Source organism: Gopherus evgoodei, chromosome 7 (assembly GCF_007399415.2).
Source record: "Gopherus evgoodei ecotype Sinaloan lineage chromosome 7, rGopEvg1_v1.p, whole genome shotgun sequence".
Taxonomy (NCBI): domain Eukaryota; kingdom Metazoa; phylum Chordata; order Testudines; family Testudinidae; genus Gopherus; species Gopherus evgoodei.
Window position 1 is genome coordinate 74,552,142 of NC_044328.1, and position 14,880 is coordinate 74,567,021.

The 14,880-nt window shown below is 52.4% G+C and overlaps 1 pseudogene; it reads left to right on the top strand.

Moving 5' to 3' along the window:
- Positions 1 to 737: 737 nt before the first annotated feature.
- Positions 738 to 12,225, top strand: LOC115655212 (annotated as a pseudogene).
- The last annotated feature ends 2,655 nt before the right edge of the window (positions 12,226 to 14,880 follow it).

Consider the following 14,880-nt stretch of genomic DNA (forward strand, 5'->3'; position numbering starts at 1 on the left):
TTTATTAGCATAGACTTAAGGTTGCCTGGAGGTATCTTGTGTTCTTCCAGAACATGAGTTCAGTAAAACTCAAAAATCTGAAAACCAGGAAAAACATAGTTAAGGTACATGCCAGTTCACCCAGATCCACCTAGAAGTTTGAGGATAACAGCCAACTGCTGCTTCCAGTTACTCTGTTAGCTCAAGTAGTAGTGGACTACACTGTAGCTCTAAAGGGCCACACCCTGTGGATGATTCAAGATCAAGGCAATATGGTCCCATGTGGTGATTTTTTTAAACATTTGGACTATGAGGTCTGGGCACATCCGATGTCTCATGCACCCCTCCCTCGGCCCAAGCTGTCATACCAGGTCCAGGCCCTACATTTGTTTAAAGGAAATAGATATGAGCTTGGGGTCACCAAGACTCAATAGACTCAGGCAGTCCTGGGTCCCTGCTGGGCTGGGAGGCAACGGTGCAAAGAGGAACCAAACCTAGCTTCCCACTAGAACTGGATTCTCTATGCCTGACTGTCCACTGGCCTGCACCTCATGGAGCCATTTACAGCAGAGAGAGTAAAACACTTCCCTTCTGCTTTAATAACTATGGCAACGGAGCCTCAGGCCCACTCCCTCTGCGGGGACTGATGCATGAACCTGGCCATGCTCCAGCCTCTGCCAGCCCAGGGTGTGAACTGAGCAGTGGATGGCCAGGGCCAGCCCCAAGGAGCCTCCCTGCACCAGGGGGAGTCTGGTGCTATGGCAGCCCTGGAGAGTAAGTCCAGAGATGGCTGGTGACAGAGGCCCCTGTCATGCAACAGGGGGCCCTTAACAAAGGCCCAGGCTGATCCCTCAGCAGGGCGAGGCCCAATACCAGCATTTGGAGAGGGAGAAAGGTCTGAACCCTCCCTGGGTTCCAATGGGAAGGAACAGACCATGAACACAGACCTATCTTCTGTTTCCTCCTGAGAAAGGCCAAGCAGTTCTATCCTGCTCCCAAAGACGCTTCTTGCTGAGGCAAGGTGTGGCCAAACCTCAGGGGAGGAGCTGGGCTCTTCTCCTCTGGCTCTGCTGAAACAGCCACCTAGGCTCTGGTCAATCCCAGCTGCCTGCAGAGTACAAAGGGGGCAGACTGAGGGAGGTGCCTTATGGGTCACTGGCAGAAGAACAGTATGGTTGGGGTGTGGTGGAGGCAGCTTCCTGTGGGAGTGGTGTGCTTCTGGTTGCTGTATTGCCCCTTTGCCCTAGCAGCCCTGGGGGATCCTAGGAGGCTGGTTTGTCGCCAGAGAAGCCTGCAGTTCATGCTGCCTCCTGGCCAGACTGGGGCAGGTTCACTGGCACTGTCTGCTTGGGGTAAGTGAGGCCAGACCTGTGTGCCCCTCCCTGGTGTCTGGAGGGAGTCTAGGGTGTGGCTCCAGAGAGAGGGGAAGGGACTGGCTCTGTCCTAGGGATCCCTCAACCTGTCCAAGCCCTGTCCAGTAGCTGGCTGAGTCCTAGGGAGCCTGAGCAATGGCTGACCTGAGCTGGTGTTTAGGAGTCTGGGAGTGAGCCTGGCCTGGGTAGCCCCCTGCCAGCCAAGAGCCTGACCCCTTTGTGCAGGGGGGGCAGTAGCTTCTTAGATTACTCTTGTGCCCTCTTCCCCCGCACTGGCTGCTGATCTCCTTGTTCCTCCCTAGATACGGCTGGGAGGCTGCATGCTCTGCAGAATGACTCCAGTTGTGGGGTCTGGGTCTCCTGGGCTGCAGATGGCTCCAGGACAGTTGGTGCCTCCTATGCTGGCTGTTTTGTCTCTGAATGGGTGAGTGACCTTCTGGAACCTGCCTTGGTTTCTGGGCTTGCTGCTCTGCCAGGCCTGACATCTGTGGGTCTCTCTTTCCAGGATGGTGGTTACCTGATGGTGGTTGGCATTGAGGCGATCGCTACTGGTGAGGAAAAGGTTCTCAGGTGTCCCAGGAACCTGCCAGGTGAGGGCCTAATGTCTTATGCTGAATTCCCTAGCCTGTGGCTGTGACTGATCTCATAGAGATGGGGGCTCTCCTCCAGTTAGACAGAGGGAGGCCTCGGTCTGCATCCATGGGGAAGGCCTGTGTCTCCCTCTTCTCCTCCCTGGGGTCAGGTGGCCACTGTGGGGTCAGTGACTGCCCTTCTCCTCAGGCAGAGGAAGACAATGCCCTTGGCAGAGAGCACACCCTCCTGCTTGGCTGCTCTTCTCACATAGGAGAGCCTGGCATTAATGGTCTTTGTATTGCATTGGTGCCTAAGGGCTCCAGGCAGGGCCTGGGGAATGGTGACAGGTGCTGGAGGCTCTTCTAGAGGCCATGCCTCCTTCACTACCCCTTTAACCAAACAGGTATGGATTAATTGGTTAGTCTTGGGGCTGAGAATGCACAGACGGAGTCTACTCCCCTACCCCCCTTGGTGCTGGATGGTTCAGACTGAAGTCCCTCAGCAGAGTGTTTCTCAAAGGCCCCAGCCTAGCCAGGAGGGAGCATACTCTATAGCCTAGCCTCTTACCCCACCTAGTCTGTTCCTTCCTCTTGCTCTGAGTTCCATACTGCTTCCCATCTGTTTCACCCCAGCCCTGGATGCTCCAAGCCTCAGTGTCTGTGCTGCCATCCAGAACCAGGACAGGCAGCCCTGTGCCTCCCCACCCATCAAGACTGAGGAACAAGGCTGTTGCTACAACCCCAGTGATAGGGTGAAGCCTTGTTACTATGGCAATACAGGTGAGTTTCTGTGCACATGAATTGTCCAGAGCTGACTGTAATGGTCCCACATGTGAGGGGCAGTGTCTGAGATGCCTGGCATCAAAGCACAGTGGGGTTTCCACGTACCCAGTCCTGCAGACAGCTGGGTGCTGGGCTAGTTAGTGTGATATATCAAGACCATGTGCAACACTTTCCATCCAGCTCAGTCTGAGGGCTGAGTGCTTCAGCCATGTCAATAACAGCCCCAGCCAATGGCCTGGAATCCACAGCACATGCCTCATGGCCATTGCAGCTCCACCATGAGCTGTATGCTGCCAGGGTGCCTGTGCTCTTTGGGATGCCTGAAGGGGTGCAATAGAACATGGTGGGTTCTTATCCAGCTCCAGGGTCAGTTGCTGGTTTCCTCTCCAGTGTCCTGAGACTGGCTGGCCCAGGTGGTAGGGTGACCCTGACCTATCCCTGGCTCCCTTCCAGTGACAGCGCAGTGCACTCCAGACAGCCAGTTCTCCCTCACAGTCTCTTGGGCTGTGACTCTGCCTCCCCCTGATCCTGGACTCAGTGCGTCTGGCCAGTGGGTGCGGAGCTGGCTGTGTCCCTGTGGGGCAGAACAATGCCTTTGTCCTGTTCTGGTTCCCACTTTCTGCCTGTGGCACCACTTTCCAGGTAAGAGTTGAGCTGGGGGAGGCCAGGATGGGGTCACTAAGCTGGAATAGAAAAGGGTTTAGGTCAGAACAAGGTGCACTGGCAGGTCCCTTTCTGAGGTGGATGCAGCGACAAACCCAGCTGGACAAACAGTGGCTCCTCTGGGGCAAATCTCTGGCTTCCCCTAGTCTGAAGCCTGGCCCTGCAAGGATCAAAGCTGGAGGTCAGTGACTGCTCTCTCCTTGCAGATGGCTGGAGACCAGGGTGTGTATGAGAATGAGCTGATGGCATCCAGGGATGTGAGAACCTGGAGTCTGGGCTCCATCACCTGGGACAGCACTTTCAGGTAACTCCTGGTGCAGGTACCTCCATCCCCTTCTGCTCTGCATCTCCAGAGCTGCCTCTGTCATGTGAGCCCTGCTCAGCTCATGGCAATGGCATGGCAGTGGTTCAGGGCCAGCTGTTCCTCCAGAAAGCTGTTGCATGGCAGGCAGGTGCCAGGCACTGCATAGTGATTCTCCCCAGAACCCTGGGTCCTATCTGTTCCTGACATCTAAGGGAGATGATTAAAAACACAGCAAGTCAATAGAAGGGCAATACTGGGGTGTCATAGAATATCAGGCTTGGAAGGGACCTCAAGAGTTAATCTAGTCCAACCCCTTGCTCAAAGCAGGACCAATCTCCAGGCAGATTTTTGCCCCTATCCCTAGGTGGCCCCCTCAAGGATTGAACTCATAACTTGGGTTTAGCAGGCCAATGCTCAAACCACTGAGCTATCCCTCCCCCTCTTTGCTTATGGGCTTGGGCTTCTGGGCAGCTGGAATTCACAGGTTCTGACTGATTCCCACTTCTACCCCTCAACTGAGTCTTTGCAGTGCATGTCTGGCCGTGCCCCACTCAGGCTTGTTGGCTCTCTGCTAGGTTACACATCCGCTGCAGCTACTCTATCAGTGGGAACTTCCTTCCCCTGAGTGTCCAGGTCTTCACTCTGCCTCCACTCTCTGCTGTGTCCCAGCCTGGGCCCCTGGTGCTGGAGCTACGCATTGCCACAGGTAGGAAAGCTCTGTGCAGGGTTCATGCAGATCTCTTGGGGCAGGATTTGGGTCTCAGTTGGAGGGGAGCTAAATACTGTGTGGGATGGGAGGGTTGGGGACATGAGATTCTAGCTTGGCAGTGGAGACATGGGACAAGGCTGTGACTGATCTATTCAGGCTGATCAATGATGTGTTTAGATTTAAACTAACCCCTCTCTCTCTCTCAGCCGGAAGTGAGCTGTATATGTCCTCATGTATGGAAAGGCAGCCCTGCTCCTGCATTTGGGCTAGATCTAGCACAGTGGGAACGCTGCCCCCTGAGCTGGGAGTCCAGGCACCCCTGAACAGCCTGTGGATGTTGGCCCTGTATGATGCACTATGCTTCTCTACCTGCATCTCATGCTGACCTGCAGTGATCCCTCTGTGCTTATCTCTGTTCCAGAGCAGAGTTATGGCTCCTACTACACAGACCTAGATTACCCTGTGGTGAAAGTTCTGTGGGATCCCATCTATGTGGAGGTCCGGATCCTGCAGAGAACTGACCCAGATCTGGTTCTGGTCCTGCACCACTGCTGGGCCACCCCCAGCACCAACCCCCAACAGCAGCCGCAATGGCCTATCCTGGTGGATGGGTGAGTGACTGGGGGTCTGGGGAAAAGGGATCTCTATTTGGGCCTGGGGAGTGCAGGACACCATCTCTCAGCTGCTCCCCTTATTCCCAGGTGCCCATACACAGGAGATAACTACCGCACCCAGCTGGTGCCTATGGGAGCTGCCTCGGGACTGCTGTTCCCATCTCACCACCAGCGCTTCATCATCAGAACCTTCACCTTCGTGGCGTCTGCCTCCCAGCGAGCACTCACAGGCCCAGTATGACCTCTCTTTTCTATTCCAGTAGGGCTGATCAGTCTCTGTGATCAGTACTCTCTAGCACTCTGCATGCTTGCACCATGTCTGTCACATTGGGCCTGTTCCACAAGTCTCTTCCCCCTTCTGTGTTGCTAGTCTCCCTGCCTATCATCAGGGAATAGGTGCAGGGCAAACCTTAGGCTGACTAAGATTGTTCATCTTCCTGACCTCCATGATGCTCCTCACTGCCCAGCCCCTCCAGTGCTCCTACACTAACAGGCCACTCACCCCACAGGTTCAGGTCCTGAGTTCTTGGACCCTGAAATCGGGAGTGTAGCTTCACTCCCCTGTAAGCAAAGGCAGGGGGCATGTCAAGAAGGGCCTGTCCAACCTGAGCTGTGATCTCCAGCTCTGCACCCTCTCTCTCTCCTAGGTGTACCTGCACTGCAGTGCCTCAGTGTGCCGGCCCTCCAGGCTGGAGCCCTGCACCCTCTCCTGCTCTGCTGTAGCCCGTGAGTATCACCACAGCCCAAGCAAGGGCATGGCAAGAAGAGAGAGCAGGTGGGGTGGCTGCCAGGAGTCATGCTCATACCTGATCAGCCATGAGCATAAATCCATCCAGCTGGGTGACAACTGGGCTTCCTGCTCAACAAAGGGGAGTAGCTTCCAACTCACCCTGCTGCTTGCACAGCACAGTCACCTCTCTGAACAAACCAATGCAGAGTTCTCCACTCCATTTGGAATAGGGGCTCACTTCCCCTCTCCCTTCAGCAGTAGTGGCTGATAATGCAGCTCTCTTTCTCTGGCTTTGCCCTGAAGTGGCACTAGATGCTGAAGGGAGCTGGGCTGATGCTCTGCTACAGCAGATGCCCCACTGACTGGCTTTCCTCAGACATGGGGTGATGGAAGCATGGATGCTCCTTGGTTAACAGGACTTCCAGACTTGTCTGCTCTGTAGATAAACAGCTGTTGTCTGTTGTAGGGGGCAGGAGGAGCTCTGAGCAGCACCTTCAAGATGGGCTTTCCCATGTCACCAGCCAGGGGTCTGTGCTTCCCCTCCAGGCCAGGCTGAAGAGGAAAGTGTTTCCAGAACTTGGTGAGTCCAGCCTAGTATCCTTTGTAAAAGCCTTATAGCTTAGCTGTGAGGGAGTTCCCTATGGCAGGGACCTCTTGTTCCAAGAGACCTTCCAGTCAAGGCCACCCTGGAGTGACCCTACAGTGGTAGGGCACCAAGCCAGTGTGAGGCTAGTTCAGTCATTGACCTGCCCATGGCCAGTTGTAAGGATAACCAGGAAATTCACTCCTATCTCCTTGACTACCTCTCCAACCTGGCTGGCTTGCTTGGATTTACAACCCTATGGCATCGGCTAGTAGTAATATTTAATTGCTGATCCTCATCCTGCTGTGGCCAAATGGACTTGGAGGGAAGGCAGCCTTTAAACCCATCACTGGGCATTCATCCCTCTGACTCTCCTAGCCTGAATAACTGCTCTAGAGGCATCCCAATTAGAAGCCTGTGGGAAATGCCCAACCCTGTGTTCTGAGCACACTGGTGTCACATTGCCACCAGAGAAGGCTGGGGCCCATGACAGCATGGCCTAGAGAGGCAGGACAGTAGCAGCTCTGCATGCCCCCACAGACTCTTCTACTGGAGGAACCACTGGCTGCACTAACACTTCCAATCTGCAGTGAACACTTCCAATCTGTTGGCAAGGAGCTAAGATAATAACCTACTCTCAGTTCTCAAGCTGGGAAGGACTCTGGATTTATGAGAGAGAGAACTGGTCTCGGTACAGCATAGTGCTGGTAACTACTGTATAATAGGTGGAGTCTGACTGGGAAAGCTGGAGGAGGAAATGATGGTGGGACAAATAGTGGAGCAGGATGGGAGTCTGATCAGGACTCTAAAGGGACTTGCCTGCTCCAGACTGAGCTTGCTCTCTTTCTACAAGGTCACCAAGGAACAGTGGAGCAGCCTGGATCTTGACCTTAGCTGGCGTGATGCTGATGAGGACGTTGTGTGTGACACTCATGGCAGTCATGTGGGGGAGATGGAGAAATGCAGCCTGTGAGATCAGTATGATACAATAAACACTATTGCAAGCATGCTTCCTTTGGGCTTCCTGGGCTGGGGCTGTGTGGCCAGGGACAGCTCCAGGCCCTAGCACTCCAAGCACATGCTTGGGGCGGCGTGCCACGGGGGGGCACTCTGCCGGTCGCCAGGAGGGCAGCAGGCAGCTCCAGTGGACCTCCCGCAGGCACACCTGCAGGAGGTCCACCAAAGCTGCGGGACCAGTGGACCCTCCGCAGGTGTGCCTGCGGGAGGTCCACCGGAGCAGCCTGCCGCCCTCCTGGTGACAGGCAGAGCACCCCCTGTGGCATGCCACTGTGCTTGGGGCAGCAAAATGTCCAGAGCTGTCCCTGTGTGTGGCCTGGCCCTGGGGGAAGCAGGGGAAACCACTTCTGGGCTTGGTACAAGCAGAGTGATGGTACTAAAATGCAGAGTCCATCTATGTCCCCTGGCCAGAGCTACCATCCTGTCCATCTACCACCTGCATCTCTAGTGGGTGCTAGCTGGGAGCAGGACACTAGCTTTCCTCACCAGCTGTCTTGCTAGTCAGTATTCGGTGCTTCTCTTTAGCTGCCCCCTCTGAGCACGCAGGCATATGTGACCTGGGTGTCTCAAGCCAAACAGCAGCTGAGCACCAATAGACTCAAGACTGCTGAGGAGGGGAAAAGCCCTCTAACTGATCAGCTGACTGATCTTAGTAATAGGAAGAGTACTGCTGCTCGTGTCTTTTTGTTGCAGCAGGGTAGCATATAAGAACAGCCATACAGAGTCAGACCAGAGGTTCATCTAGTCCAGTATCCTGTCTTCCAACAGGGGCCAATGCCAGGTGCCCCAGAGAGAATGAAAAAAACAGGTAATCATCAAGTTATCCGTCCCCTGTCACTCATTCCCAGCTTCTAGCAAACAGGCGAGGGACCACTCTTGCCCATTCTGGTTATTAGCCACTGATGGCTAATAACCATGAACGTATCTAGTTGTGTTTGCGGGGGGATTTTTTTTTTTATTTTTTTTATTTTTTTTGAACCATGTTAGTCTTGGCCTTCACAACATCCCCCTGGCAAAGAGTTCCACAAGTTGACTGTACTGTGTGAAGAAATACTTCCTTTTGGTTTTAAACCTGCTGCCAATTAATTTCATTTAGTGACTACTAGTTCTTGTGTTATAAGAAGGAGTAAATAACATTTCCTTATTCCCTTTCTCCATACCGGTCATGATTTTATAGACATCATATTCTCACCCTTAGCAGTCTGTTGTTTTGTTTTTTTTTCCAAGCTGTAAAAGCCCAGTCTTACTATTGTCTCCTCACCTGGAAGCTGTTCCATACCGCTAATCATTTTTGTTGTCCTTCTCTGCACCTTTTTCGAATTCCTATCTTCTTTGAGATAGGGCAACAATATCTGTGCATCTTCTTCATAGAGGAGGTAATCTAGCTCAAAGCAGGACCAATACCAACTCAATCATCCCAGCCAGGGCTTTGTCAAGCCAGGCCTCAAAAACCTCTAAGTATGGAGATTCCACCACCTCACTAAGTAACCCATTCCAGTGCTTCACCACCTCCACCATCCCAGTGAAATAGTTTTCTTCTAATATCCAACCTAGACCTCCCCACTGCAACTTGAGACCATTGCTCCTAGTTCTGTCATCTGCCACCACTGAAAACAGCTGAGCTCCATCTTTTTGGAACCACCCCCTTCAGGTAATTGAAGGCTGCTATCAAATGCCCCCTCACTCTTCTCTTCTGTAGACTAAAGTCTAGTTTCCTCGCCTCTCCACGTAAGGACAAGACAAACCCACAGGGCCCATATATTCTGTCTTTCTCCCTCCCACATCTATAGAACATCTGTTTCAAATGAAGTCTCTCTAAGGCAGGAGGAGATCAAGGTATGCAATACAAGCCCTTCCCAGTTGCCTCTGGAGGGAGGGGGGATAGAGAGGCAGGGTGGTGCTAGTGGAGATTGCGTCCAGTGATTATTCTGAGGGATTTGCTTTGTCTTTCTCTATTTTCCTCCTCCTTATCTTTTTTTTTGTGGTGTAATTTGTCTTCGAGGAAACTTGAGCTGATAACAGAATATCCAATCTCTCTCTGGCACTTGTTCTGATTGGCTGAAGGACTTGGGAAATCTTTAAGTAGATCTCTTCTTACGCAATCCTGTGGCTACATTTCACCACTCCCTTTTTAGCTCTCACTTTAGGGATTTAGGAGGATGCAGCTCCACATTAACTGGGAGCAAAATAACTCCCCTCCCTAATTCTGTCATTGGCACTGGGCAATCAAAACAGTGTTTTTAAAATTCTCTTTATATGGGTCCCGCTGTCTGCCCTCTGTCTATACACAGTTAAAGTGCCAGCAGATGGCACTCAAGACTAAGTAGCACAGCTTCTCCTTTAATAGGACCGCTGAAACTTGTTGCACACTTCAAGGCAGAGCTGTGAAAATTAGGTTTGGGGTATTTTGGTTCAGTGTCCGAATGGAAGAATCAGGGCAGGTGGGCTGAACCATAGTGAGAATTTTTCACCAAAACGAAGTAAAATTCTGTTCTAGGTTCAGCAGTGTTTTGTTTGACTGGAAATGGAATCCCTTTAGCTGTTGAGGCTTCTTACCTTTTGCGGGAGGGGGCACTTAGTTCAAAGTGAAATGTCATTTTAAAATGCTGTAACCCAACCCTTGTACTACTTGGAATTGCTTTTTTTTCTGGCTACCCTCACTTGAGGAATTCAGCTTGAAGTTGCAAGATATTTCAGTCAACCTAGACATGCAATGGGGGGGGGGGTGGGGGAGAGATTTGTCCAGCTCTACAGCTGAGAGCTGCTAGAGGAAGCTATTCACAGCGGCTCTATGTGTGGGGTGAAAGTAGGATCCGCCCTGCAGTGAAGGGCAGATGCACATACACAAAGCCTAGGGCCAAGGCCACCCCTGGCAGAAGTACAGGGACAGCTCAGTGCTGCAGCCATCCTTCAGCAGCCAAGGAACAGCGATCCTCGAGAGATGCCCACGTGAGCTCCTAGCAGGGGCATTCCTCTGTCTGCATGCTCTGCTTATCTTGTGTGCCCCCAACTATGAGCATTGCTAAACAGAGGCTAGGTTACACAGAAAGAGGGGAGTAACTGAGTAGCTAGCTTCAAAAACAGACTTCAACGAGAAACTGCAGAACTGGATTTAATTTACAGACTGGACACCATCAAATTAGGCCAGAATAAAGACTGGGAGTGTCTGGATCACTACAAAAAGTACTGATACTCACACCTTCTTGTCAACTATTAGGAATGGTTGACATCCATCTTGACTGAATTGGCTTCCTTAGCACTGACACCCTCCCCTCCACACACACACACACTTGGTAAGGCAACTCCCATCTTTTCATGTGCTGTAATAATACTGCTTACTGTATGTTCCACTCCATGCATCTGAGGAAGTGGGTTTTAGCCCATAAAAGCTTATGCCCAAATAAATGTTAATCTCTAAGGTGCAACGAGGCCTCCTTGTTGTTTTTGCTGACTATCTAGCTGTGTTCCTGCTCCCCTGTAAGCATCCCTGCTAGTGCCCTCCCCGTCCAGACATCTGCTACCCTGCCCTTGCTCGTTTCAGAAAGGGCTGTGCTCCTGCTGATGCCAACATGCTCACTGCTGAAAATCCAGCATGGGTGGGCATCCAGAATCAGTAGCATTGCTGCAAAGTCGGGGTGTAGCTTCCCTGTGCAAATCTGTGCTGTAGGGTGTGGTTTGTGAAGTGCTGGGGGCACTCTGGCTGAAAGGTGCTACCTATGTGCAAGTTTACTCTAATCTGTCCTTCCGTCACCAGTTCCTAGGCCACTGGCTCTTTCTCAATCACTTTGAGTGTCTCTTTAAAGGCCTGCACCTGAGGTGTGGTGCAGGTACCTAAGCACAGGCCTGGAAGCCAGGAACCCCTACAGTGTAATAGTGGCTGTGATAGTGATTTTCCCTACAGCTCTGGGCAAGTCACTTTGTTGATCTCTACCTCATTTGAACACTACAAAATGGGGAGGATAATCCTGAGCTCACTCCCAGGTACTGGGGATGATTCATGAGGGAATGGGTGGAGTGCTATAAAACACAATGCATGATGCTGCTGACACCATGGGATTGTGTTGGGTTACAGGAGATCCCATAGCCAACAGCTCTCTAGCTAAGTAATGATCTGCACAGAGACTTTCAGGGGCTGAAAAAACTTAATAGTGGCTGTAGAACAGCTTCCCTAAAGAATGAACAATGAACCCAGCATTTCTCCAAGATCTAACTGCCTACACACTCAGTCCAGCAGAATTTGTAAACCCTGCTGGAACAGTTCCAATAGGTGACTGGATAAATTATACTTCGTAAGCTGTGTTATTCTCTCTGAGTTCACTTCTTCCCTTCCCACTTGCCACCCATGCTGTGCTGGGACTTGGTCTCCCAGGGAGCTCTTCTCAAGGATGCTGGAGGGAGGTGTGGATGCCTGACACTGAGCAGGATCCCACTAGAACACATCTGGTCAGGCTGGAGTTAGAAACACCTCAATTCCCCCATGTCGGCCCAGCAGCCTTGAGATGGCATAGCAGGATGTGTGGCTTGGTGTCAGCCAGGGCCGCTGCTACAGCCAGCGCTCAGCGGAGCATCTCTAGGGCTGGGGAAGGCCCCTTTCTCTTCCTCTGCACCAGCCTCTTTCTCTCCTCCCCTCACTTCCGCCTCTCCCCCCGACTCCAGCTGGGACGGGGGTAGGGTATTGCTTTACCAGAGTGGAAAAGAGAATCCGAGTACAATTGCATAAGAGCATAACCTGTGAAATAGACCTGTCATTAATTTCATGCTCCCCTCTCCTGTGCCCAACTGGGGCAGGTGGCAGCTTCATGGGCACCGCCCTGGCAGTTAGCCGGAATCCGGATGTCCTGGGGACTGTGACTCACTGCGGGGAGGATGTGCTGGTGCTGCAGGTGCAAATGCAATGATGGCCAAAATCGCCTTTGCAAGTTGACCCCCTGTGAGACCCAACCCACCCCAAGGGGCTTCAGCCAATGCTCCCCCACAGCTCTGCGCACCATCACCGGGCTGTCAGGGGAAAGGCCGCTCCAATCTCAGAGCGGAGAGAGAACCGGGGGCTGGGACGGGGCTGGTGGAAATGTGCTCAGGCACCATCCCTGGGAGCAGATTGCCCCATAACTGGGCTCTACAGGGGGTCTTGCCCCTTCCTCTAGAACAGCTGGCACTGGTCACTCGTGGTGGCAGGACACTGGGTGAGCTGGACCCTGGCTCCAATCCACCCAGGGAGCTCCTGTGCTCCTAGTCACTTGGAGCCCCCTTCTGCCTACCCCTTCCTGGAATTGTGTTTAGCCCCCTTGAAATCTATGAGCCCACATGGAGGGATGTGCTGCTCAGCCAGACAGCAGGGGCAGACCCCTCCCTAAGAGATAGTCTGGGTGTGTGGGGGGCTGCTCCCTGCCCCGCCTGGCCACCAGCTGGGGGGGCCGATCTCTGCCCCCTGAGCATCTTTACAGAGCTCCAGGACCCTGCCCTAGAGCAGTCAATGCAATGCTGGTTCCCAGCGAAGGCCAAAGGCGGCTGCTGGGGGTTGCCCAGCACGCTGGACCCTTGTCAGCATCCTGATGTGCGTGCTGGGGGTAGAAAGACACCGGACAGAGGGACAGAGCCAGGCTCTACAATGAGCGCACTGTTCCCTCTCGGATTCATGGGCCCAAGTCAAAAGACAGCAGGGCTGGGCGAAGCGGCCAAGGGTGGGTTGTGAGGTCATCCTTAATGAGAGCAGAAATGCAGTGTCAACAATGCCACCCATTGTAGAGCTGTGCTTGCCCACCTTGGCTGGATTATTTCTGCTCCCAGAACAGGGCTGGGAGCAGGGTCAGTGAGGGCGGGAGGCTTGGAAGTGAGTCAGGCATCGGGGACTGGAATGAGCCAGGGGAAAGCAGAGAGATAAAGGTCCTTTCTGATAACCTGCCTGTTAGTGCTGCACATTATAGGTGCTGATAAGATAACAGGGTGGATCGTGGGGACTTTTGCAACATCGGGCACATTGGCTAGGGACAGCCTGGCACCTGGGTCAGAGCTACTCCCCCAGGGCCCTGCAAGGTGAGACTGATGATTTCATCCGCTCTAAGTCATCCCTTATCTAGCTGCAAACCTGGCAGCTCTCCGCCAGAGAACTGTAGAGCCTTGGGCTGCATCCCAAGCCAGTCTGCGGCCTTGGGATCCTGCAGAGGAGTGGGCAGGCTGGGGGAAATGGGAACCAGCTCCTTCCCCTGCACCAGCTCTGCAAAACCCCTCACAGGCAGCATCTGCTCAGGGAGCTTCCACTAAGGGTGGTCCCTGGGACAGCATCTGCAGAGGAAGCCCTGGTAACACAACTCCCGTGTAGCCATCCTGTTAGAGAGATGCTGGCTCATGGGAGCCCAGTGGCTCTGTGGGACCCAGGGCGTTAATAGGGCAGCTGTTTGTTCAGTCTAGTGAGGAAGCACACGTGATATGGGAGAGAGCGGCAGGAGCCATGTTGCCAACTCCTGCAATTTGATAGGAAATCTCATGATATTTGGTGTTTCTCTTAAAGCCCCAGCCCCTGGAGTCAGGAGATCCAGGAGAATCTCAGCTCTCATTAAAAAGTCAGTTTCTAGCTCTCATGGCTGCAGATAAAATCTGGAAAATGGGACCCAAGTCCACCCCAAAGACTCAAAACCCAGAAAGCCCATGAAAAGCCCCCAGCATTGTATTGTGTTTAATAAGCTCATGATTTTGTGGGATCTGGCTCATGATGTGTGAATGGCTGGGTTGGCCATACTAGCGGATGTGCATCTATGTCCATGGAGATACATCCATGGTGAGTGCATAGGTATCTATTGCTCGTGGAATGGACAGTTTATTGAGTGACAGTATTGAGTAGTGCATGAAACATCAGACAGGGAGCCAGGAACTTCTGGGGTCTGAGGCCAGTTCTGCCACTGTGCAGCCTCGGGCAAATCACTTTAACCTCTTTGTGCCTCAGTTTCCCCACCTTCTAGGCTATATACAGTGCATAACTTTGCAAAGAAATCAACCCCTAAAAGCCAGATAGCCAATAAACTCTAAACTGCCTGTAAGTGGCAATGGTGAGAGGAGCAAAGGGCATTAAAATGCCGTGGAAATGGCTGGGCATAGCATGGATAGATAGGATAGAACAGAAGGCATTTCCTTCTTATTTTTACCTTAAAAATACCAGAAAGGTCAAGTCAGATCTCCTTGCTTTTCCTAGAGGACTTCTGAGAGTTTTTAGATGTTTGTTGTGAGTGCTGACACCTTACAAGGTGTGAGGCTGTTGAATCTTTAACCAAGACTTCTTTTCTTCCCAGTGTTTATTAGCCATCAAAGTTGCTAACAAAAAATTAACAGAGCTTTAAAGGCCCTGATTAAAATTATCTTCCCCTCCCCCTAGTTCAGCTTTCGCTCTCTTGCCGCCTGGGATGTCACAATTTCACTAGCTCTCTGTGCACCACAGGGTGTTCCAGGCTAGATGAAATCAGAAATTCTCATTAAAAAACCAACACACTCTTCTCTCAGGTCTTGTCCCCCATTACAATGAAAGGAAAAAGGACACAGGCCCAATTCCTTCCCCCTTTGCT